We start from the raw sequence: 24,411 nt of genomic DNA on the forward strand, positions 1-24,411 counted from the left end.
TTGAAGCAGGCGTGAGTAGGTCAGGCGTCATCTAGCTATGATGGGGCAGTGATGCCCTCTTCCAAGTAGAACCCATTTCAGGTCTTTGATCCACTTTTGGGTGCACCAAATGTCCCCACGTGCCCTGAAAGGAATTCATGATAGCACTTGGGTGCCAGGGCACCTCTAACCAAATCATGCCCTCTTAGTCCTTACTTACTCACTAAAAGATATTCCAGAGCAAAGTCAGGTATATTTTTTTTACAACTGTCACAGCCGATTAGACTCTCATTTCTATGGAGCACCAGCTTAGAAAAAAAAAAAGCCAATATTGGCATAGACATACTTTTAACTGCTTATTAGGATAGATGTAAAATAAAAGTTTCCTAAGAGAGGAGGGAAAGTATTCCAACAATCTTTTAACATTCTATTTCTTCATAATTATAACATTAAATTTGGAGCTGAATGAACTGAGAGATCATTTGCCTTATAATGTGAATGTGACTATGAGTCAAAATTTGAAATTAGTATAACAAAGCAAATCTGATCACTCTCTAAAACATAAATATGACAGGTTGGAGAGATGGCACAACAGTTAGGAGCACTTGTAGAGGACCTGGAAGCGGTTATCACCATCCACAATAGTGGCGCACAATTTTCTGTAACTCCAGTTCCTGAAGATCCAACTCCCTCCTCTGGCCTCTGAGGGCACTGCATACACATGGTACACAAACACACTGGTGCAGGCAAAACACCCCCACACATGAAATTTAAAAAACAAATCTTTAAATATTATATATTTATATAAGAATACCTTAATATCAGAATATTCAGAAGACTAAATATATTTAGATTTCGTAAAATTATTGTGAGACTTCTTTATAATACTCTACTGTGATGTTATGCAATTCTGTACACAACTGTATTCAATCATGCCCGGTGCTCTTCTGTGATCACAAATATTCCAAGGTAGGAAGGACTTTCATGTTACATGAACTTGAGGATGAGGGGTTGGTCATTCTTGAAAAAGAACCTCGATATAATTTTACTGTATTCAATTTTTATCATGGCTTTCCACTCTGGGGACCTGGGGTGAAAACCGTATCTGAGACCCAGGAATGGCTCTTTACTGAAGATCGGGACCAAGGCCTGTGTTGACCTGAAGACAAAAGGATAAGAAGTCATGTCACCCTTCTCATCATGCCGATCTTCCAAGTCGCCTGGGATGTTTTCAATTAAACCCCAGTAACTTCTCACAGAGGTGTAGAAAACTTCTCATTCCCACGGCATGGAAAACTAGAGCAGACCTCCCTCCATGCCATGCCAGCCTGCCTCCCAGGACAGGAGGCACCTCCTTCACCAACCTCACAAACATATCACCCAGCCTAGGAAAGACTTCCTTACACGGGGAAGGAAAATTTGTCCCTGAACTCACCCAGGCATGGCTTTTCAGTCCAATCTGAAAGTGCAATCCTCTCCTTCTTAGAGGCTGTGGATTGTTTCCTCTTAGATGAGCTCTTTGGATCGCTCTACTGGGCCATGCATGTCTGAGATTCCATACATTTTGTGCTCCATCTTTCTTATAGAGACGCTAGAGAAGTGTTCCCTGTTTTCCTTTATGCAAAGGCTTAGGTATGTGTCCTAGGTATGTCCAATGCAAGAATACCTTTTTGACAAGACAGTGTGAGAAAACAGAGTCAGGTACTGTCATGATGTACTCATGATGTACTCATGACAGTAGGACATGCTGCAGTAGAGGTGACAGCTCAGGCCTTCTATCTGTGGTACAGTGACAGCAACAGTTCTCAGTGTTGGTGACCATAAGTGCCTGCTCCAAGCCTGTCATTGTGATCTTCTCAGAGATCCTGGACACGACATAACCTGTTTTCACAAATTCCTTTCTGACTGAACTGTCTTGCACTCTTGTTTACAACTAAGAACACACAGAAATACAAATGAGTTTTTCTTTAATAATGATATTTGTATTTAATGCAATAATTTTATAGAGACTTGCATTTGATTTTAATCATCTTAGTTTTCTTATTTTACTTTGAATGTTTAAAATATGTTTAAAAGGTGTAAACAACTTTCTAAAATCGTATTATATGTACTTATGAGCGGATTTGTATGTGTGATGCTATGCATGCTGAGGTAAAGGGACAAATTATGAAAGTTGGTTCTCAGCTTCCATCATATGGATCCCAGAGATCAAACTCAGGTCATTAGCTGGGTTGCAATTGCCTTTACCTTCTGAGCCATCTTGCCAGGCCTACGTAACTGTTAAATACTTTTACATTGTTAGAAAAATTCAGAAAAGTAAGGCAAATATACCCCAGGTGTCTATGACCTTTACTGCCCAAAAAACATGTAAATGAGATGAGGAAAAGGAGGAAGAGGAGGATTGAAAAAAAGAAGAAGGAAGAGGAAAAGGGGAGGAGTTAGAGGAGGTGTCGGCGGAAGAGAAGGAGGAAGTAGAGGAGTTACAGAAGGACAAGGAAGTGAAGGAGGAAGTAGGGGAGATGGAGGAGGAGGAGGAGGAAATAGCATGGTGAAAGGTTGGGAGTAAGGAAGGAAAGTACCAGAGAAGCTTGAGATGTGTTAGCATAAATACATAAATAGGGGGGCAATCCTTACTCTGCTATGTTGCTGGTGAACAACAATAATAACAAACCTCATTGTGGTAGAACGTGCAAGGAAAATTAACCACACCTTAGACTTCAGGAGTGTGGCGCATGGAAGAGAAACAGGAAAAAGGACTGGATGAGAAAACAGTCCAAACCTGCAGGCCAAGCCCCCCTCACCGCTCAGCTCTTGGACGGCTGGGAAGCTGTGCTTCAGGAGGACTCCTCCCGCTTCAAAAGGTGAGCACACGGTAAGCAGACGTACCAAGCAAGCTGAGCCTGAGACAGCACCATGTGCAGAAAAAAAATAATAAACAACATGCACATCCCACATGTGACGTGAACAGCTGCTTGCTGGGGCGCTGCTTATGGCTGAAAGATTCTGCTTTAGTTTTGCATGCTGTGTGCTGTTTGTCTCATCGTTAACCCCGAAGGCAGCTATTAACTGATCCCATTTGGGGGATTTTGTGCTATACCCTACTAAGGCCACTAGGCATTAGGTCTCAACAAAAGGCCCAGTTGTCACCTTCTCTCGCCAGCCCCTCAAAGGAGAAGGCAGGAGCTGGAGCAAGATATTCTGAAGGTTGAAACCAACCTTGCCTCATCTACATATGGCTCTTCTGAAAGCATCAAGATGTTTTAACTGTTGCCTTTTCTATTTGAAGTGATTTTCAGATCAAATACAATTACATTCAAAGCATGATGCACTTAAAAATAATCAAAGGAATAGCATGGAAAGCTATTCTTCTTTCTTCTCAGAACTACCAGATCTAAAAGGGACGCTACAAGGAAAAATAAACTTGGCGGTTTATTGCTGTCTTTGATAATGCGGTTTTGAAAATTAATTAATTTACTTTAATTTGCATCCAGACTCCAATTTCCCCCTCTCTTCTCTCATCCAAGACCTTTCCCCCAACCTCTCCCTTCTCACATCCTCACCTCCTCTTTTTCTCTTCAGAAAAAAGGGGAGGCCCCCCCCCACGGATATCAGCCAGCCTTGGCATAGCAAGTTACAGTAAGACTGGGCGCATCTTTTCCTACTGAAGATAGTCAAGGCAGCCCAGTAGGGCTAAAGGGTCCCAAGGGCAGCAGAGTCAGAGACAGCACCTTCCCCCACTGTTAGGAGCCCTGATATGTGGTTTGTTTTTCTCTAATGCTGGTAGACTTGTTTAATATGACAGTGTCAATGTCACTGGGGTATTGTAGTTAAGTTACCTAATAATAAATATTATTAGGCCTATACTTATTATTACAGCAGTATTTTCTAGTCCACTAGCAATCAATCAAGACACAGACACCTGTTATATTTTTAAATAGCCTTGGTGAACCTGGGGCAGGGCTAAACTACTTCCCATAGTGGGGCAGGTATGGGATACCTGTCCAATACCATGCCATCTGGTTCTAGTAATTTCTATCAAGCTACCTCTCATCCATAATCCCATATACTTGCTAATGTTCTTCATCTGGGCCAAATCTCCCTCCATGCCGGCCATGTGCTTCTCCTCCACCTGACTCATGATGGCGCAGCCTTCTTCTCCTCTCCTATCTCCTCCAGTCTCTCTTCTTCCCAAGAATCTCTCTGTCTCCCCACACCCAGGAACCTTAGCCATGCCCATCTCATTTGCCCTGCCCAGGTGTAATGACCTCTTATTAATTAGCATCAAAATACATCAGACCAACACTGAGGAAAGAAAAATCTCTGCGTTTTGGCTCTCCAGAATTGTGACATGCAACACAAAGACACAACTTTGAGTAGGACCAAAAAAACTTATCTGAATTTTTAGTGAGTGCAACTTCATACAATAAGGAACATTAATGGTTTTTTTTTTTTTAAATGTCATAATGTCCTTGTCTGATCAAGATTTCCCAGAATACATTACTCAACAGCAGCCTGTGGTTAATGTATGAAGAATAAATAATATTTTTGGATGTTCTACCTAAAATCCTCTGGGCTAGATTACTGGACGGAGAAGGTATGAGATAGCGTTCAAAGGCAAGACGAGGCCTTATCCTCCACCCTTTGTGCATGAAGACGGAATAGGTCCAGCTGGGCACACTAAGCATAGTGATTATAGCTTTCTGGCAAACTATCTCTGTGCTGTAAATCTAAATTTATCCTATTAAAAATAGATACCTCGCCTTTTCGCGCTGCCCACGGGTCCATACAGCGTTGGTCTTGATTGCAGTCGTAACTTAAAGTCCGGAGCCCTTGATGCCCTGCAGATGAAGGAGGAGGATGTCCTCAAATTCTTTGCCCCAGGAACCCACTTAGGTGGCCCCAACCTTGACTTTCAGATGGAGCTACATCTACAAAAGGCAGAGTGATGGTGTCTCCATCATAAATCTGAAGAGGACCTGGGAGACGCTGTTGCTTGCAGCTTATTTTTTTGCCATTGAGAGCCCTGCTGACGTCAGCGTCATCTCCTCCAGGAACACTGGCCAGTGAGCTGTGCGGAAGTTCCCCACTGGCACTGGAGCCACTCCCATTGTTGGCCGCTTCACACTGGGACCTTCACCAACCAGATCCAAGCAGCCTTCAGGGAGCCATGGCTTCTAGTGGTGACTGACCCCAGGGCTGACCACCAGCCCCTCACAGAGGACTCTTACGTCAACCTGCCCACCATTGCTCTGCGCAACATGGAATCTCCTCTGCGCTATGTGGACATTGCCATCCCATGGAACGACAAGGGAGCTCACTCAGTGGGTCTGACATGGTGGGTGCTAGCCTGGGAAGTACTCCGCATGTGTGGCACTATCTCCCATGAGTACACATGGGAGGTTGTGCCTGATCTTTACTTCTGCAGAGACCCAGTGGAGACTGAGAAGGAGGAGCAGGCTGCTGCTGAGAAGGCCGTGGCCAAGGAGGAATTCCAGGGCGAATGGACTGAGCCAGCACCTGAGTTCACCGCTGCTCAGCCAGAGGTGGCAGACTGGTCTGATGGTGTGCAGGTGCCCTCTGTACCCATCCAGCAGTTCCCTACTGAGGACAGGAGCGCCCAGCCAGCCGCTGAGGACTGGCTCCCACAGCGCAGGCCACCGAATGGGTTGGAAACACCACTGAGTGGTCCTGAGCACCTCTGCAGACACCTAAGCAAAGGGGGAAATGAAAGGAAAATAAAGTTCTAGAAGTTAAAATAAAAATAAAAATAAATACCTCATTCTGATTAATAGCACAGAGAAAATATGAAGTGATCTCTGGCCTCAGAGTTTTCCTTTACTTCATCTGATTGCATGAGATTTACTAAACACAGAGGAGGCACACACAGCATCATGCTCTCTCACGATTCTCCTAATACAATGTCATGATTTCCTTGCTGTTGTTGTTACTCATCTCTAGTAACGTTTCAACAGGTGCATGTTTTGTCCCTGGGCACACCATGTAATCTGAGCCTCTCTCTCTCTCTCACTCATAGATGTTTAACACGTTCCAGTTTGGTGCTGTTGTAAAACAACACTGCCTTGCGCGGCTTTGTGTGTGAGCTCCCTGTTTGCGGGGGTGGGGGGGGGGGGTGGGGGGCAGGGTTCCACCTCAGGATGGGCTCTGAAAAGTGGCATTGCTGTACTCAATGGTAGACTGCAAACGTCTTCCTTAGCCCCTCGAAAGGATGTGGCCCGTTTAAGCCCCTCCCAGGGTGCAATCAGAACCTGCTGTGATACTTTGTAGGCAGCGTTCTGCCTTGTCTCATCCCTACTCACCCCTTTCTGTTTTCAAAAGTGACGGAATTGTGGCCCCCACGAGAGGATGCAGCGACAGGGAGCCACACACAGGACTTTGTGTTGGTTGAGGATCTGGCCACTCCTGGTATTAAGTGACCCCTTAAAATACAGACGAAAGTGGAAGGAAGGAAAAGGGGCAGTGGGGTATGAGTGATCTGATAGGATATGGAGGCTCTTTAGGGAGGGCAGGGAGGGAAACACAAAAAGAGGAGGGAGGTGGGCAAAATAATAAGGATATCTGAAAAAGGCCACAAGAAATCATAAATTCACTATTTACGAAACAGCCTAGAATACGCATAATTCTATGTCTAAAATCATACAGTTTTAATGAATCTTTATCATCTGGGATAACAATGATCCTTCCAAGAGCCAAACCACACCCAATAAAAGCCCCAATTCCAGATATAAGAAGACTTCTTCTGTATTGTTGGCCAGGGCTGTCTAAGAGAATCTCAAAACATACAGCCTATTGTTGCCCTTAGTGGCCCGGAGAGGTGGAAGGTAAGTCCCGATTGCTGAAGACACAGTGTAATTCGGAAACTGAGCCCAGAGATCCCTGATCCCAGATCAATTCTAATTGACCTGAATGCCTCCTTCCTGAGGACTAGCTTTCACAGTACCAGAAAGTTCCAGGTATGCTCCCAAGGAAGAAGGCAGCCAACAATCCTACCCATCTATGAAGTATACGAGCCACACCAATGACTATCATGGCACAGTAACCCTAAGGGTACAGCAGTGGCACACATACCCTGGTGGTAACCAACAGCTCTCAAATAGGACTTAAGACTACTCAAGAAGAGAGAAAGCATGGATGGTACTGGAAACCTAGCTAACTATTGAGCACTAGGGAAGTCACGGCTATTGAGGAGAATCTACAACTATTAGTTTACTAAACCAGGATAATCCCTAACAACACTGTATAGACATTTGCCCTACTATCTGCAGATTAAGTGTAGTCTTTGCCCCTCATTGAGGAAGCTTCTTCTCATTGTAATAAACAGAGACCATCACAGAAACTACAACTAGTCAAAATGGAGACTTGTGGAGCTTATCCCAGTGGATACATCTACAAAACACTCCCACATCTAGGGCTCCAGATACGTTGTGGAAGAAGAGGTGAAAGAGAATTGTAAGAGACAGAGGACCAGCAATTTTGCTGTGAGATTGGGTCTCCTAGCAACATCCAAGAGGCTGCACTCATACAGTCTCACCCACATGACTGCTCAAACATGAGCTAAATAAGGATGACACCAGTGGTCACGCTAAAGTGGATGGAGAAAAGCCAATGAGGCCTCAACCCTATAAAAAGCAGTATATGCTGGGGAACCTTGGGAGCAGGAGAGGTAGCCTTCCCCAGGAAACAGCTCACCAATTGGCTGCTTAGTACCAATCAGCCCTGAAAACGTACATTGCGTCAACATCATATGGACTGATCAGGTTACATTTAGGAATAAATATGCATTTGCATATATGCATGCCATAACAATTACTAAAAACAGAGCAGAGCATGAATTCAAAGGTGAGGAGCAAGGAAGGGAATATTGGAGCAAAGGAAAAGGAGAAATATTATAATTAAATAATGATCTCAAAAACAAAATAAAAATTGTGTCCAACCACCCTCCCCCAAAAAAGAAACAGGGAAGAATTCACTGTCAAGGAAAAATACCATAGATGGTTAATCTTAATTGTCAACTAGCTGAGCTTAGAAACACTTGGGAGACAGGCTTCTGGGCATGCCTGTGGGAGATTGATTATCTTGATATATTAATTGAGGTGGGAAGAACTGCCCAGTGTGGGTGGCATCACGACCTGAGCTAGGATCCTGGATTTCATAAAAACTCACAAAGAAGGTTATCTCTAAGTCGTTGATATAGAATTTTGTATATTGATGCAAATCATGGTCATGCCAAGCAGTAGTCTGATTTAGCACAAGAATACATATCCTAAGTCTAACAGATGCAATTCTATAGATATATAAGGTAAAGTAGTTAAATGGGGTCTTCAAAAGCCTCAGAGACCCACAGAATATGGCATTTAAAGATGCTTCTAAAGATTCTTTGACAACAAGATGAGTTAACTCCTGACAACACCCAACCAACCTCAAAGAAGATGATGAGCATCAAAGAACCTCCCTATGGAGTTGGCTTCAAATGTGGCAAACCAGCCACTGGGCAAAATGTCTTCATTTCTGCCACAGACAGAATTCTGCCTAAAAATGGGCAAGCTTAAAAGTAGGCAGAGTTGACGGCTGAATTCTGCCAAGACAGGGTAAGCAAGTTCTCAATAGCTCCTGTCTAGGAATAAGTCTGGCAGAGATATTGGTCCAGAAGGCTGAAGATGAGGCTATAACGTTATAGAGAGTTTTGGGTGACTGTTCAGACAGTAAACTGTCTCAATCAGTTTTTTATTTTGGAAGCTGCCAACCTGCACCAACTGTTCACTCAGGCATTTAAGTTTTATTCCTTCTCAAGTCTCTGATAGGGTTGAAGAACAGATAGTTTAGTTTTACAATCAAGTTCAGTTGGTTAGGGGATAAGATCTTTTTACATCGAGATAAAGGATTTAAGTTAATAGAGATAAGATATGACAGATGCTGTATTTCATTCAGAAATTTATACCCAACAAATTAGGAAAGATGTTTATTTAAAGTTTGACAAATACAAATAGCCAAATCACTATGAATGCAACATTTATTTAACTCATTACGTAACATTAATATAACTCACGGTTCTCCTTCTGCATGTAGTTTGTTTTATTCATGTACAATAAAATAAATATATTTTGAAGAAAATGAATAACACTTAAAAATTAACTAAGTAAATAAAAAAGGAGGAAGCCAGCTGAGTAAAAGCACCCCTTGCTCTCTGTGTCCTGACTGCAGATGCGAAGCAACCAGCTTCCTCACACGCCAGCTGCCATGACTTCCCTGGCAACACAGACTGTACCCTCAAACTGTGAACCAAAGTAGCCCCTTTCTCCTTTAAGTGGTTTTGGTTAGGGTATCCTATCAAAACTACAGGAAAAGTAAGTAAGACGGTGCCTCTTGAAAACAAATGTCATCTACAGTCGCAGTTAGACGCGTCCTGCTGTTGGGCACTAGCTCACTTCTGGTATCGCTGAACGCTTATATTACAATGTATTTGGGCTTTGCACTGGTTTTCCCTTCTTAAGAAATAATTGTCATTCTAATGATTTTTCAAATTGATTTAAGCCTCTAAAGAAAAAAATATATGATGTCAATTAACTCATAAGTAATTTCACTTAAAGTAGTTTAATAAGGAACAATTTTGTGAACTTAAATTATATTTTACTGAATATTAGTGAAATTAAATGCTTGCTCATTACTCGTTCATAGTTCCTCTGTTGTAATTTAGAATTTCACATGATTTTGTTTGTTCATTTACCTACTGGGGCCTTATTTTTTTCCTCAGTGATTTGTGTAAAAAACAGCTACTTAGGATTTTCTCATATTTGTTGCACATGTTTTCGACATTCTTTCTAGTTTTGCCCTTTTTTGCCTTGTAATATAGACAAATTTTCCAAAGTATCTTTAGAACCACCCAGGCCATGAATTATAATTATTTATGATAGTTTTCCTTTGATATTGAATCTTGAAATTAGAAATTTTACAACTTAGAAACTTCACTGTTAAATAGGCTTGAAAAATATTTACTTCATTTTTAATCTGACAGTAATGTTTTTATAATAAATGTTTTTAAAATGGCTTTCTCCATTATGTTTCATATGGATTATTACCAACCTGTAGTTTAGATCTGGATTAATGATATTTATCTGTATTCATCTATTTCCTTCATTAACTTTCTCTTGATATTTATACATATGCAGACTTTATAATAATAATTTTTCTCACCTTTTCCTACTGTTATAATCTGAAATCTTTGGTCCATCCTTTTATTCCTTTATCTAGCTTTTATAAAATCAAGCTAAATGTTGTTCATTTATTTCACTCTTGATTTTAAGGGGAATACACTCAATGTTCACTCAATAAATGTAATATGGCATGCTTATCTTCCTGGAAATTGTGCTTTTCTAGATCTCAGCTTCCTTTTTGTTATTTTTAAGTGTGTGTGTGTGTGTGTGTGTGTGTGTGCGCGCGCGCGCGCGTGCGTGCGTGCGTGCGTGCGTGCGTGCGCGTGCGTGCGTGCGTGCGTGCGTGCGTGCGTGTGTGTGTAAATGCAGGGCCTGCGGATGCTAGAAGAGGGCACTGGAGCTGGAGTTACAGGCGATTATAAGTTGCCAAACATGGGTGCTGGAAACTAAACTCTGGTCCTGTACAAGAACAAGAAATACTCAACTGCTGAGCAGATTACAGCCCCTCAATTATCCCCCAGCAAACTAACACATCAAAACAGGAGTGGAAGGACTGGGAAAGAGGAGAGAACCAGCAAGGAGATGCAAGAGAGGAAAAGGGAGGTGATATGATTAAAAAAAAAAAGTGTGAAATTTATGTATGAAACATTGTAATTCTCATTATTTGTGAATTAAAAAAAAAGAAATTGAGGGGCTGTAATGTTGGGGGATGGTTTGATGTATTTTGATGTTAATTACTGCTTACTGTGTCTGTGACCAACCTTCTGCTTAATAAAAAGCCATCCCACCTGGCAGAGCAGAAGAGACAGGTGGGGCTAGGAGAGAGAGGAATTCTGGGAAGAAGAAGGACCACCACGAGGAGAAAGGAGAGAGACCTGAAGGGAAGAGAGGAAGGCTGCCATGGGTTAGATGGAGGAGAAGCACATGGTCGGCGTGGATGGAGAATCCAGCCCAGATAAAGAACATGAGCAAGTATTTGGGATTATGGATGGGAGGTAGCTTGATAGAAGTTATTAGAAGCAGATGGCATGGGATTGAGGCAGGGATTCCATGCCCGCCCCACTATGGGAGGTAATTTAGAGGATTGATATCTGCCCTGCCCCAGGTTAACTAAGGCTATTTTAGAATATAACAAGTATCTGTGTCTTGATTGATTGTTAGCTGGGCCTACAGGTAATACAGATAATTTAAAAAACAATATTAGTTTTGTTTTCTTTTTTAAAATCTAATTCTACATATGAGAGAAAATGTGAGATGCTGTGTTTTCTGGAGTCTGTTTTATTTCACTTTCTATGATCTTCAGAGGCAGGCCAAGCCATGGCTTTCTCAGAGGCCCTGGTGAAAGGACAAAGGGAACACTACCTCTGTGTCCTTGGCCAGGGGCAGACTTGGCAAGATCTGGGCTAGGGCTGGGGCCTGGGCCGTGAAGGACTTAAGGTTACAGTTCCTGGGGACCCAACTTTTCTCCCCTGAAGAGACTGGAATTATCATCCCAAGGCCTCTGAGCACTCGCTCTGGGATCACTTGAGATACCCTGTGTTCTCATGGTGTCCTTGACTTTGTGGATGTTTTGGACATCCTATTGGGACTCTTGGTGAGAGAAGTATGGGAGAATGGGGAAATAGAAGGATCCAGAGGGTCCTAGAAACCTACAAGTAGAACATTATGATGGGCAGATCTGGGCCCAGGGGTTCTGCTCAAACTATGGCACCAGCCAAGGACAGTACGCACAGTAAACTGAGAACCCCTACCCAGATCTAGCCAATGGACAGGACATTCTCCACAGTTCAGTGGAGAGTGGGGACTGATTTTCACATGAGCTCTGGTGCCTCATATTTGACCATGTCCCCTGGATGGGGAGACCTGGTGGCACTCAGAGGAAGGATAGCAGGCTACCAAGAAGGGACTTGATACCCTATGAGCATATACAGGGGGAGGAAGTCCCCCTCAGTCACAGTCATAGGAGAGGGGAGTAAGGGGAAAATGGGAGGAAGGGAGGAATGGAAGGACACAAGGAATGGGATAACAATTGAGATGTAATATGAATGAATTAATAAATAATGAAAAAAGAAAAGAAAAAAGAAAAAAAAAGAGATACCCTGTGTTCCCTTTGTGCAGCTTTGCCTGATTAGCTTCCTGGTGACCCAACCCCATTGAGTGATGACTTCTTGCTGACGCTTCCTTCTAACCCCTCAAACCGTATATAAGATGCTGTACTTCTTAATAGACTTAAGAAGTTTGGGTAAGGCCTCCTGACCCTAGCTTTTCTGTCTTCTTCATCGTTTCTTATCCCCTAGTTCTTTCGCTCTCAGGAACCCATCACTGAAAAACGGCCTGCTGGTCCAGATCAATTCACTCTTCTGCAAGGACGTAATGTTGTTCTAAAATTCTGAGGAGCCATGCGTTTGGTGTGAAATACTGGATTAGCATTTCAACATATAATGAGATGCAACTGAAAGATTTTCTTAGGTGGCATAAGCTGGCTGTTAATGAGTCTCCTAATACTTGAGTATACTTTCATCCCTGTTAAAATGCAAGCCTGTAGTATGCCAAGTTCAATTTGTTTTGATCTTATTTTGGGTTCTGGAATGTGTTTTCACAGCTGAAATTGCTCTGTAGTTTGGGAGTCTGCTTTATCCTTCAAAATAATTAACATAGAAGAAATTATCTCCTCGTAAATGATTAACAAAATAATTTTGTCTTACGTCCTTAGTTGCTTCTATCCCAAACCTTACAGGAAGAGTGAGAGATGTTTAACCAGGACCTACATCATGGTAGAAAATATAAGCTGGACAAAATCATTGCTCTATATATCTGCATGTCAGCCTTTATTTCCCCTAAGAACCGAAGAAAAAACGAGTCCCTTGGTTCCACTTAAAGCATAGAATTCCTGCCCAAAGCCTTGGCCACCATCTGAACAATGTTTCTCATAGTGTCCCTCTACGTGGGCTGATGTGTAATACAGATGCAAAAGAGCCGTTAATAACACTGGCTAAACACAGACGTAGAAAGGCATAGAGGGAGACAAACAGAATGTAGTGTAATTAGGGCATGGCTTTCTAATCATCATCCAAATGTAGTCTGTGGTTTTGAGGGCTTTTGTAGATAGATCATCAGTTGATCGTTTTAAAGGCACAATTGGGCTTTTGATATGAAAAGAACAGTCAAAAGTTTGAAGTTGTAGACACTCCCTGACCACAGTCAGGGCTACAGACTTGCTGTACCAACACCATATGTTTTGAGACTCACCCAAGGAGGACAAGAGCTGTCATCCTCTTACGGGCCATCTGTCTGAATGGATGTCTGAGCCATCTGTCTACACTGCTCCCTCACGGCACATCGGCAGCTTAGTTGGGGTCAGAGGAGTGCTGGAGACCAGGCTTGAGAATGACCTGTGCCTTAGGGCATCTTTGCCTGTGCCCGCCTTCGCTTTCCTGCCAAGCCTCCAGCAACCCCGGCTGTCACTCTGCTCTCTGTGGTTCTCTGGGTATTCCTATGGTTGTGTTTTCCTCCAGTCCCTCACTTTCGTTGGCCCCTGTCAGCCTCAGGTCCGTGCTCTGTCGTTTGCATCCTTTCTCTGATGCCAGCCTCATCCCTGGGTTCCAGCTCTGAAAGCCTCATTACACGGTGCTGGCTTGGCATTTCAGATGCATTCTTGGGACCACATCTTCTTGTTCTGAAGCCTGGGGGTTCAGTTTTGCCCGCATCTGAGAGCAGCCCTGTTCTGCATGGCCCTGGTCCACATCTTGAGAGGAGAGGCCAGGCATAATTGCCCAGTGTTACTGGTGAAATCTACCAGCCCACACTCTAGTCAGATCTCTGATGCCCATCAACTCACGATTGGAGCAGAGTTCTGCCAACCTTCTGCCCTTTTTCTAGGGATTCTCAACAGCTGTCCCATATAGACGGAAGTGCTTACAGACAAGCTGAGGTGGGGGTGCCTTCATGTCCTATGGCAGAGACAGCGAAGGAACCAATGGGTTTTTTGCATAGACCATATTCTGTCAGGCACCGTCTGTTGTGCCTAACACAGGGCCTTCTATGAGGTGGCAGATGGAAATGTTGAGGGTGGCATACTTTTCTTTTCTCTAAGCTGCCTCCAGATGTTTTTCATAAGAGTGAGGACCTCTGACTCCTGCCAGACTGTGAGGTCTCTAAGACTTCTGTCCACTCCCCTGAGCTCTCTGTCCTAGGGTTTTTTGTTTTTGTTTTTTTTTCAACTTTTTTTTTCTGGAAAAAATGGAAATTAGAAAGTGCCCTTGGGCAGTGGGCTTTACCAAGGTGATATTTGACCTGCCGGGTACTAGCTGGCTTGTGATACTTGAGGAATCCTGTACTCTGTGGTCTCCTGGTTTTTCTCCATCTGGATGATGTATGGCTAAAACCTCACTAAACATTCTGGGATCCAGTGATCCGGAATGGTCTCTACCAACCTGGAGAAGTGTGATTTCAACATTTGTCTTAAGAAATGTGGTTTTGAGATCAAAGCCTTGAAACAACTTCTGTTCCTCCAAGGGGTCCCCAGAAAGGTTCAGAGAGAGCTAGATATTTCGGATACAGTGACTACACAGCATTAAGGTACCACTTGACATAATGAGATGGAGGCAGGATGGAGCTGCCTGCATGGTTAAGGCCTTTGTTAACCCTAACCCTAACCCTAACCCTAACCCTAACCCTAACCCTAACCCTAACCCTAACCCTAACCCTAACCCTGAGCACCTCTGAGAAAGCCAGCACATGCCCCATGGTCCAGGCACAGCTGTTTCTTAGACTATAACTTAGACCCAGCATAGGGAGCCTTTCTATGCCCTCTTGGAATTGATAATAGCCTGGTGTGAGCTTGGCTTGACTTACTATCTTAAGGTTTTTCAGGAATTCATGGGAAGAATGAGGAAGGAACACATAAAAGCACTCACAGTTCTAGACTGCCAAGTTCTACATAAATGAGCTCACAGCATAGCAGACTTAACTTACGTGCAGGATCACCCTTACTCAGGAAACAGTTAGCAGGAGACCAGAACACTCTTCTTGAGACTGAGAGTACAGTGGTGAATATGGGGATGGGTAGTGTTTTAAAGCACTTTTTTTTGTCAGCAGGGAACAGCTTTAGTCTAAAAGCAGAGGAAGTAAAATCAAATTAGACTAACTATTAATACCAATGTTTCCATCATTAACACACATAGTCTGGCTGCTTCTTAAAATAAGAAGCCATTTGTGACCTGAAAGTTGGTCAGCACCAATACCTACGGATCACCCTAAAAATAGAAGTGAACCACACTTCCCAAGAGTATACTACATGCATTTTAATAGCTAGATCATATAAGGAAATCAGCATGCCTATTATTAAAATAGAAAGGCTGAGTGTTAGAACACTAATTTGGAGCAGAAAGATTATGCAAGTCGGATTCTGAACACGGAAACAACAATTCTCCTTTGAGCAGGAAAATAATTTAATAGGACTCAATGTGTTAGCAGACCTGTAGTGGAATGCTAAATAGGGGGATAGAACCGATGAAAACCTGAGAGACCTGATGGGCATGTTCAGATTTGAGCTACACAGAGAAGCCATACTTCTTTGCAGTGCTCAACTCATAGCAGCAGTAAAGTCACTGAATGAAAAATAAGAAGGGAAAATGAGAGATTATTTTTGTTACAAAAGGGACACCTGTTCTTTTTATAAGTTGAAGTCAAAGGAAAACTTAAGAATGCAGGAAATTTCTTCAAATATTATGCAAGTTTTTCCCTCTAACGAAGTCTTCTAGAAGTTCGAGCTATAATCCCACATGTGGAAAAGACCCTTGGAAAAATCCTTATTTTAGGCCACAGTGTTAAAAAAGGAATGTGGAAGATTAATTGTTCTCCAAAGGTATTTAAGACTTCTCACGTGGATGGCATAGTGTGTGTGTGTGTGTGTGTGTGTGTGTGTGTGTGTGTGTGTGTGTGTGTGTGTGTGTTGGCTAGAACAGAGGGCTTTACCATTGTTCCTGATCTGATGCCCTTGCCCTCACAATGCTGCTGAACTACAGGAAATGAAGCAGAATTATTTATAGCTAAGCTGGTAAGTGATGAGCTCTGTATATGCAGTTGGACCTCAGAGCCATCATAGTGTGGGGTTGGGAAGGATGCTTCAGCCTAGAATGGGTGTAAACGCACTGGAGAAAGTACCATTTTGTATCCCAGGCTGTGTGCATCACATAAGTGTGGACAGAGAAGGGAGAGAAACACAGTGTATCTGTGGGTTATACAAAGGTGTCCAGAATGAAGGCAGAAAATTCAGACTAGAAATGCTCGTGTGAAACACTGGCAGGGACGCCTGGAGTCAGATTACAAACGGCTTTTGTTTGGCCAGTGTGTCAGTGCCAGCTTTGGATTTAGGTGTACATAGTTCATTGGAGAAATGCAGTCGGCAGGGAAAGACTGTAGGGAGAGGTAAGAAAATCACTACATAATGAATTTGTAACAGTGACTGCTGTAGGCAACTGGGTCCTATCCCACTGACAACTCTCTGAAAATATTCCTCAAAACTATTTTTCCCTGCGTGGGAACTCCAAAGTCTTCATTCTCGTTGTTTGAAGGTTAATGGGCTTTTTGTGCATCCCTGGGAGGCTGAGGTCAGAAATAGATCAAGCTGTCATGAGGTACTAGTTCAGCACTTTGTCTGTGGCAACGGCTCTTTGACTTGAGAGGGTCTGCCCTTTCTTCATAGCTAGTTCCGGTTCAGCCACTGAGAAGTTCGGGGCAGTCAATTTGCCTACTCATATTTGTGCTTCCAGCTGCCTCACACAAAGCCTTGTGAAAACTCTGTCCTTGTCCTTCCCAGTCAGACATCTGGGACTGCTTCCCCCCTCTTCCCCACCATCTTAGGAGTAGCTGCATGCACCAAAGCTGAACATGTTTGCAGACAAATCACACTTTATTCCAGACATGCAGATAAGTGAGAACAACTAATGTTACCACAAACACACACACAGGATGCATCCCAGAAGAGCCTTGAATGTTCTGAAATTCACCTTTCCCCTTCTTCATAGGAGCATTTTCTACACATCAAATTCTGCCTCCTTTTTTTTTTTTTTTACCAAAGAAAAGCTCTTGTGGTCATTTTCTCCACATCATTTCCATCCTAGTAAGAGTGCTAAGTGACACGCTGCCTCCTCTCTAAGCTACCCACTTGGCTAGAGGACTCTTAGAATTCTGTGAATCTGTCTGGGAGTGGGGATTCTTCCTTGTCCATTTGAGCAGAAAGATACCCCCAGAACTGGCATGACTGATGAGGCATCTTTTCTCATTTCCATCCTTCCGTGTGGATGTCTGAAGTTCCCCTTCTGCTTGCTGGGATCCCGAAGCCACGTTGGCTCTAAGCAATTATTTCCACATGCTTTCTGTCATCCAGGAACTAGGCTACATGATTGGTATACGACAGATGGACACATCCTTCTTGTTTTCCCAACAGAAATGAACGTTACACAGAGTTTGACTCAAATTAGTAGGCATTTGCAGTCTGCACTATGTCCTGGGTGCTTTTGTTTGGAGCTGTATATGGGGTGGATGAGTATAAGAATGCTTTCTGTTAGGAACTAACAACTCTAAGTTATGATGGATTCTTTGAAAACAAGGCAATGGTGGCCCCACCATGGAAGCAAGGCTGTTCTGGCTGTGATACACCAGGCTCCTACATTATACAACTACTACTACTACTACTACTAATAATAATAATATTATTATTATTATTTTATTAGTATTAGTATTAGTATTTTAATATCTTGGTTCTTGTCTGTTTTGTGTGTTTTGTCATTAGACTGATTACCTTCTGTGACTCTGGACGTTTGAGAAGGGTCTATGCCATGTTCCTAAACGTAGATACCTCTGTGTCTAGAAATGTAGATGCCTTAATGTCACTTACAGAGCACAATGTCTAAAAGCAGAAACAGGACTCTGTTTCTTCAGTTAAACTTTTAGAGCTGAAGAAACCATCTTTCAAAGCTCTCCAGAAGTCCCCAGTCACATGCCATTGTCCAGAACCATGTAACCATCTCAGGCCCAAACCAGGCACTAGGAAAGCAAAAGGATTACAGGGATGACTTGGGCCAAGCAAGGAATAATAACAGGAGAGCTTGGAGACTGAACATTCTAGGCCAAACTTGGACTCTGTAAGAAATATCAAGCTAGCCTGGGCTAAATAGGTTAGGTCCAGGGTGCAAAAGGAGAGATAAAAAACTACATATATAACGAGGCCATATCTATTACACCTCGCACGTATGTACTCCTGCACATAGCTGGAGTACATCTTACTTTGCTGTGGGAGTCCCAGTCTGGGCTAGTATTTTCCAGAATTATGTAACAGGAAGAAGATGGCAGTAGAGTCTGCTGTTTACACTGGGGGAAATCAAGAAAGATCAAGAGAAGCCATTTGCCAAGGGAAGACTTGCCTAATGAGGGCACCGTTATGGGACACACACACACACACACACACACACACACACACACACACACACACACATCGCCGCCCCTGGTCCAATGATCTGCACATCTGTACTTGAATCAGTGAAACTTTGAAAGAAATGATTAATTTAGCCAGGAAGTCTAAAATGAAAGCATATGCATTGCATACATATTTCTTCCTAATTGAAACCATCTCTTCTAGGGAAAGGCGAGCGCACTGTAAGGCTCAGGAAGTTACTGAGGCACATTTAAGAGGCACAGGAAGCTCATACGGTTCTAAGGTTCACAAGACTCCATCCTGAAATTATACAAGCTTTACCCATTGCTGGCGCTAGAGGAATGTTCTCACTCACAGAGCTGCCTGTGACCTGTGCAGGGAACGCTAGGGACCCAGCTGTCTTGAGTCGTCACACGTGCTGAGATGGGCTTGTCATGATACAGCTGCTTTGAATTATCTGTACTTCCCTAAGTAAACCCCCAGAAACCCAGGGGCTCGCTAAACCAGACTTCAATGGAGTAGTCAGTGGTGCTCTTTCTGGAGGCGCATAGGTCTTCACACCTCCCATGGAAAGTCACGGAACAATATGCTTCAGTTCTGAAGGGTTCTGGTGTTGTGCTGTTTTGTTGCTCATTTTAGAGGACCTTGCTATTGCGCAAAAGACATGAGTAGCCTCATATCTGGAAGACAGGGATGATTGCTGATCCTACAGCCACAGAAACTCCAAATCCTTTGGCGGTGCCAACCATCCTTCCAAGGCAAGACACGACCTCTTTTTGGTACACACATTAAAATTTGATTCATTAGTCTTTGCTTTGTTTTTAATCAGTTACATGGAATTACGCAACCATTCTCTCCCCTCTACTGTTTCTGCTGTTGAGCCATTAAGCTCTAAAACAAACAGTTCTGCATCCATTTGGAAGTCAGGGTTGGTGTGGTGCGTTTCTGAATACTCACGTCCATGGTGTTCCAACCCCTTCTGTGAAATAGGAACCTGCAATTGGATACTTATAAATAGTACATGCCTCTATGTGTTAGTTTTTACCAAAAAAAAGGGGGAGGGGTTTCCTTTAGATCTATGCCATGCATTATAGGAGGTCCAAGAGCAGAGCAAGAGAAGGAGGGAAGGAGAGAGAGGGAGGGAGGGAGGGAGGGAGGGAGGGAGGGAGGGAGAGAAATGGGGGAGGGGGAGACAGAGAGGGAGAGAGAGATGGAGGAAAGAGAGAGGGAGGGAGAGAGATGAGGAAGGAGAGAGAGGGAGGGAGAGAGATGGGGAAGGAGAGAGAGAGGGAGGGAGAGAGAGGGAGAGAGGGAAAGAGGGAGGGAGAGAGAGAGAGCATGCCAAGATTTGGAGACATAACCATTTGCAGTGTATTTGCTGTGTATGGTGTCTTGTTTGGGTCTTGGTTTTTGAAGCATTGTAATCCAATAAGAGGAGAGTGCAGTCCCTGCTCTCCACATAACTGTGGAGAATGTCCTGTCCATTGAATAGATCAGAGTAGGGGTTCGATGCTTACTATTGTATTGTCCTTGGTTAGTGCGATAGTTTGAGCAGACCCTGGTGCTCCATATTTGACCACCTCCCCTTGGTGAGGAGGCCTGGTGGTACTCAAAGGAAGAATAAGCAGGCTACAAAGATGACCATATAGTGGGGGAGGAGGTCCCCCTCGGTCATACACCTAGGGGAGGGGAATAGGGGGAAAGCGGGAGGGAGGGAGGAATGGGAGGATACAAGTGATGGGATAACAACTGAGTTGTAATCTGAATAAATTAATAAAATAAAATAAAATAAAAGGAGGAGAGTGCAAGATTCCATTACAATGAGAAGGGAAGCGTAGATAGTTTCAGCCATTTATGTGAGAGAAGGCACAGCTGGAGAGTTCCAGGGCTGGATTGGGAGGAAGGGACAGAGCATGGGGAGTCAGCATGTAGATGGAAATTGTACTTGAGCTCCTGGGCTGTTGGTGGTAATGGAGGTGAATGGCCATTAAGGGTTTGATGAGCCAGGCGTTGGAGGCGTAGTTGGGGAAGCAGTGAGCTGAGAGCAGTAAGAGGAGGTGCTGTAGCTAGATACAGACAGGAGATGGCAAAGAAAACAACTGGGGAGGTGTGGACTTGTGGTCCAAAAGTATGGGGCTCCCTCTAGATCCCTGTCATGGAAGCCAGATGCTACGCTGAGCTTGCAGGGTGCATCATATAGGAGCCTTTGGGAAACTTTTTCTACTTACAGGGGAAGTAAGAATAATGCCTATTCTGTGGCACTATATGCTAGGCACTGTGGTTCTTCTTGTGTTTACTCAAAAAAATGACTATAGCACATGTACATGTGTGTGTGTGTGTGTGTGTGTGTGTGTGTGTGTGTGAGACAGAGAGAGAGAGAGAGAGAGAGAGAGAGAGAGAGAGAGAGAGAGAGAGAGAGAGAGAGAGACCGACCAGTTTGTAGATCTTTGATGCTGCTCAAGATGCCTTGCTTTTTTAACATTACTAAAAGACACTCTGGGGGCTGCAGAGATGGCTCAGAAGTTAAGAGCACTGGCTGCTCTTCCAAAGGACCTAGGTTCAAATCCCAGCATCCATATGGCAGGTCACAATTGTCTGGAATTCCAGTTGCAGGGGGATCTGACACCTTCACCTTCACGTAGACATACCCGGAAGCAGAACACCCATGTAAATAAAATAAAATAATTTTTTAAAAAAAGACGTTCTTGTTTGGTAGGAAGGTAGTGACTTCAAGAGCACTGAGGTTTTGTGGATACAGGGCAGAGAGACATCTTTACCTGCGTAGGCTCCTATGACACAAATGCTTTTAAAAGAGAGAAAACAGGGATAATACTAACAAGTAAGAGGGCTGGCTCCAAGAGCTGTGCCAGGCAGGACCAATCGGAGCTGTTTTCCCAGGGCAGTATCATCATCACCACAGAAAATCCTTTCCCGTACGTCAGACCCAATGTTGAAATGTCATTTCTAACTCATCTCTGTCTAGGGTAGGAATAACAGGAGTTGTTATCTTCAAATGTAGCATGAAATAAAAATCCAGAGCTAGAAAGTCTGTGCACGCTGTGGGAATCCATGGGCCTCACAGGGGTTGACTTAAGGGTGTGGCCGCATCCCATGATGTATGTTGACCATTTTTAAGGCTCATCTCGTACTTCTCTATACTTCTTATCACTTGGAGAAATAATGAATTAATCTGTCACAATTAGGGGCAAGTCCCCAGACAGGAACCCATTAAGGCCGAGAATGAATTACCACTACATTTTGCAATGACACATGTGGAGGGGAGTCCAGATAGGATCTATATTTTTAAACCTTCGCACATCTCTCCACGCTAGAGCACCCTTGTAAGGGGTACGTGTACCCTTATATGGTAGCAACACAAACATTTCGCCCAGATGGTTATTTAATTTATTAAGTAAGGATGGGAAGGAAGGATGTCCAAGTGAGTGCGTTAATTTTGATGGCATCCAACTATCTCACAGCACCACAGTTAGTGGTGCAAACAGCAAAACATTTAAGCAAAACAAGAGCCAGCCAGGATTTCAAAGACTACCCAGGAAGCCTAGGCTCAACAGGGACTGAAAAATCCTGAGTCTCAGAATGCCCAGAGCTGCAAGGAAGGGAAGCCAGAGGCTGAGGGCTGGCTCCATTTTCCTCTCTTCATTGCATCCTCCTGAATGGTGGCGAGGCCAGCAAGCTGGAGTTACCACACCCACAGGGTCACTGGCCGTCCACGTGGTCCCCCACAGGCTTTTTTTAGCGGGAGCCTCCAACACCTTCTGGCTCTCTGAAGAGCCCCGAGTGCTCTTCTCTTCAACATATTCATAGGCAATGTTTACATATGTATCAGCATGGCCAAGCATTTACCCACCTATTCAATCGTCCAAGCTATTTACCCGCATGTAACAACACATCACGGGAGATGTGTTCCACCCACTGCGAGCCTCCATTGGCTCCGCGCTTTGTCTCACTCCGGGTCATTCCTACAAGAATAATGATTGTGCGGTGGGCACCTGCCTGTGGGGCCCTTCCAAACCGCTTGAGTACCATGTGAGCACGGATCTACTACACGGGGATGCCCGACTTCCCACTGCGTCCCTTCCGGTGGCCAGGTGGGTGACAGGAGGACTACGCCCTGCCAAGGCATAGTAGGTGCTTGGGTGTGGCCTCTCGAGGGTGAATTTCAGTTGGTACAGTCCAGCCCCAGCGCTTAGGTGAGGCTGAGGTTGGGTCTTCCGTCTCTAAGGCATTTCTGGAAACACGGAGCAATAGTCTCGCGGCGCTCTCTTACCTTTCTTTTTTTTAAGAAGACTAAGTAATTCTACCAGTCCTGGCTGCTGCCTGGCTCTCCCTGGTTTTGGGACACACCGTGTGCGAAGTTCCTTCCTCTGTGTCCCAAGTTTTCTCTCGACTTCTGTGCCAGCATAGAGATTGTGTTAGGGGGTTGATCAGCTACTACTGCCTACTGATTTACCTAAAAGCCAAGTCAAAATTAACCAGTCGCAGGCCCAGAAGCCAAACAAAAGCCCTCCCTCCCTAAGCACTGCCCTCCAGCAATCAACAATTTCCTTATGTCTTGCTGGACCCGGCCCAAGGGGCCGCCAAGTACGCAACGCATAGTCACACCGAGTGACTAATTCAGCACGAGCGCCTTTCTCTTTTCCTCTACTGCAAACTGAGCCCTGACTTCTCGAAAAGTACCTGCCCTAACACCGTACCTTCTCCCCTAGACCCCCCCCCTTCACCGCAGCAGCGCCTCCGCAGCACACCGGGAGCTCGCCTAGCGTTGCACAGCGCCCTCCTCCCCCGCGCGCCGTAACCCCCTCCCTGCGCATCGCTTGTACTCTCGCCACGCCGCCGCCCGCCACTGCAGCACGGAGGGGAGGAGGAGGCGGAGGAGGAGGACCGCAGCGTGGCAGCCCCGAGCCACTTTCCCGCCCCTCCTCTCGCTCAAAGGAGTCACCACTGCGCGCGCTGCGAGAGTAGCAGACCGAGGCGGCCCCGGGCAGCCAGCGGAGGGGTGCTTGCCCGGCGACCGCTGCAGTGCAGACACCGCTCAGGGCTGGGGGTCCCAGGGAGCTGAAACGGTGAGTAAGGAGTCCTCTGCAACAGTGGCGAGAGCTCGCTTTCTGCTAGATATCGCCCTCTGAACTGGGAGACCGAACGTTGCAGCCAGAGAACTTTTTGCAGCCTTCCAGAAGCGCAACTAGCGCAACTTTGACGGCTCTGGCCCCAGAAAGCGGCTGCAGGTGCGGAAGGCTGCCCGCTAGGCACCTGTGTTAGGGTGGCTAGGGGAAAATCTCACTGAGGCAGTTGAGTGACCCGGGTTACTGGGCTGGGGCAGATCAAAAGCATGCTATGTTCCAGATTCAGGAGCATATGGGTGGGCAGCAGCAGCAGGCATGCAGGATTGTTCCTTCAAGCATCCCCGGGTTTCTTTACTTGGGGGTTTTAAGGGGGGGGGATCAGGAAAGACTATTCAAAACAGGCAGGCAGGAGCGCCCGCCATCACCGTACCATCACCGCAGCCTCTGGCTCAACTTTTTCTGTGGGGAACCCTCTGCAGACGTGCGGGTGGTAGGAAAGCACAGGGAGCCGCAGTCAATTCTGCGGGAGGCTAACAGAAAACCCGTGAATTTTCAAACTCTTCTACAAAATTCCCAAAGCCCTCGAGTAGCATCTGTCCACCCGCAAGAAAAAGGCTGGAAGCAGGGAAGCGTGACGGCTGTGGCCCTTTGTAAGAACCCACTCTTTTCTTACACTGCACCTTCATTCAGCAAAATCCTACTGAGAGTCCACTATGCTCCTGGCTCAGCGAAGCGCAGCTAA

General features: G+C 44.7%; 1 protein-coding gene and 1 pseudogene across 2 annotated transcripts in view; both read left to right on the forward strand.

Moving 5' to 3' along the window:
• Positions 1-2,711: 2,711 nt before the first annotated feature.
• On the forward strand, positions 2,712-23,568 carry LOC311608085 (small ribosomal subunit protein uS2-like; annotated as a pseudogene). The gene is made up of 3 exons: positions 2,712-2,840; positions 4,731-5,644; positions 23,313-23,568. The product of its transcript is annotated as a small ribosomal subunit protein uS2-like (transcript).
• SV2C (synaptic vesicle glycoprotein 2C) overlaps positions 23,469-24,411 on the forward strand; it is a 145,744-nt gene continuing 144,801 nt past the window's right edge. Inside the window, exon 1 of the mRNA XM_084802714.1 lies at positions 23,469-23,669. The gene's annotated coding sequence lies outside the window, so the exon portion shown is untranslated. The remainder of the gene's footprint in view (positions 23,670-24,411) is intronic.

This window comes from Acomys minous (genome assembly GCF_964271855.1).
Source record: "Acomys minous genome assembly, chromosome: 11".
Taxonomy (NCBI): domain Eukaryota; kingdom Metazoa; phylum Chordata; class Mammalia; order Rodentia; family Muridae; genus Acomys; species Acomys minous.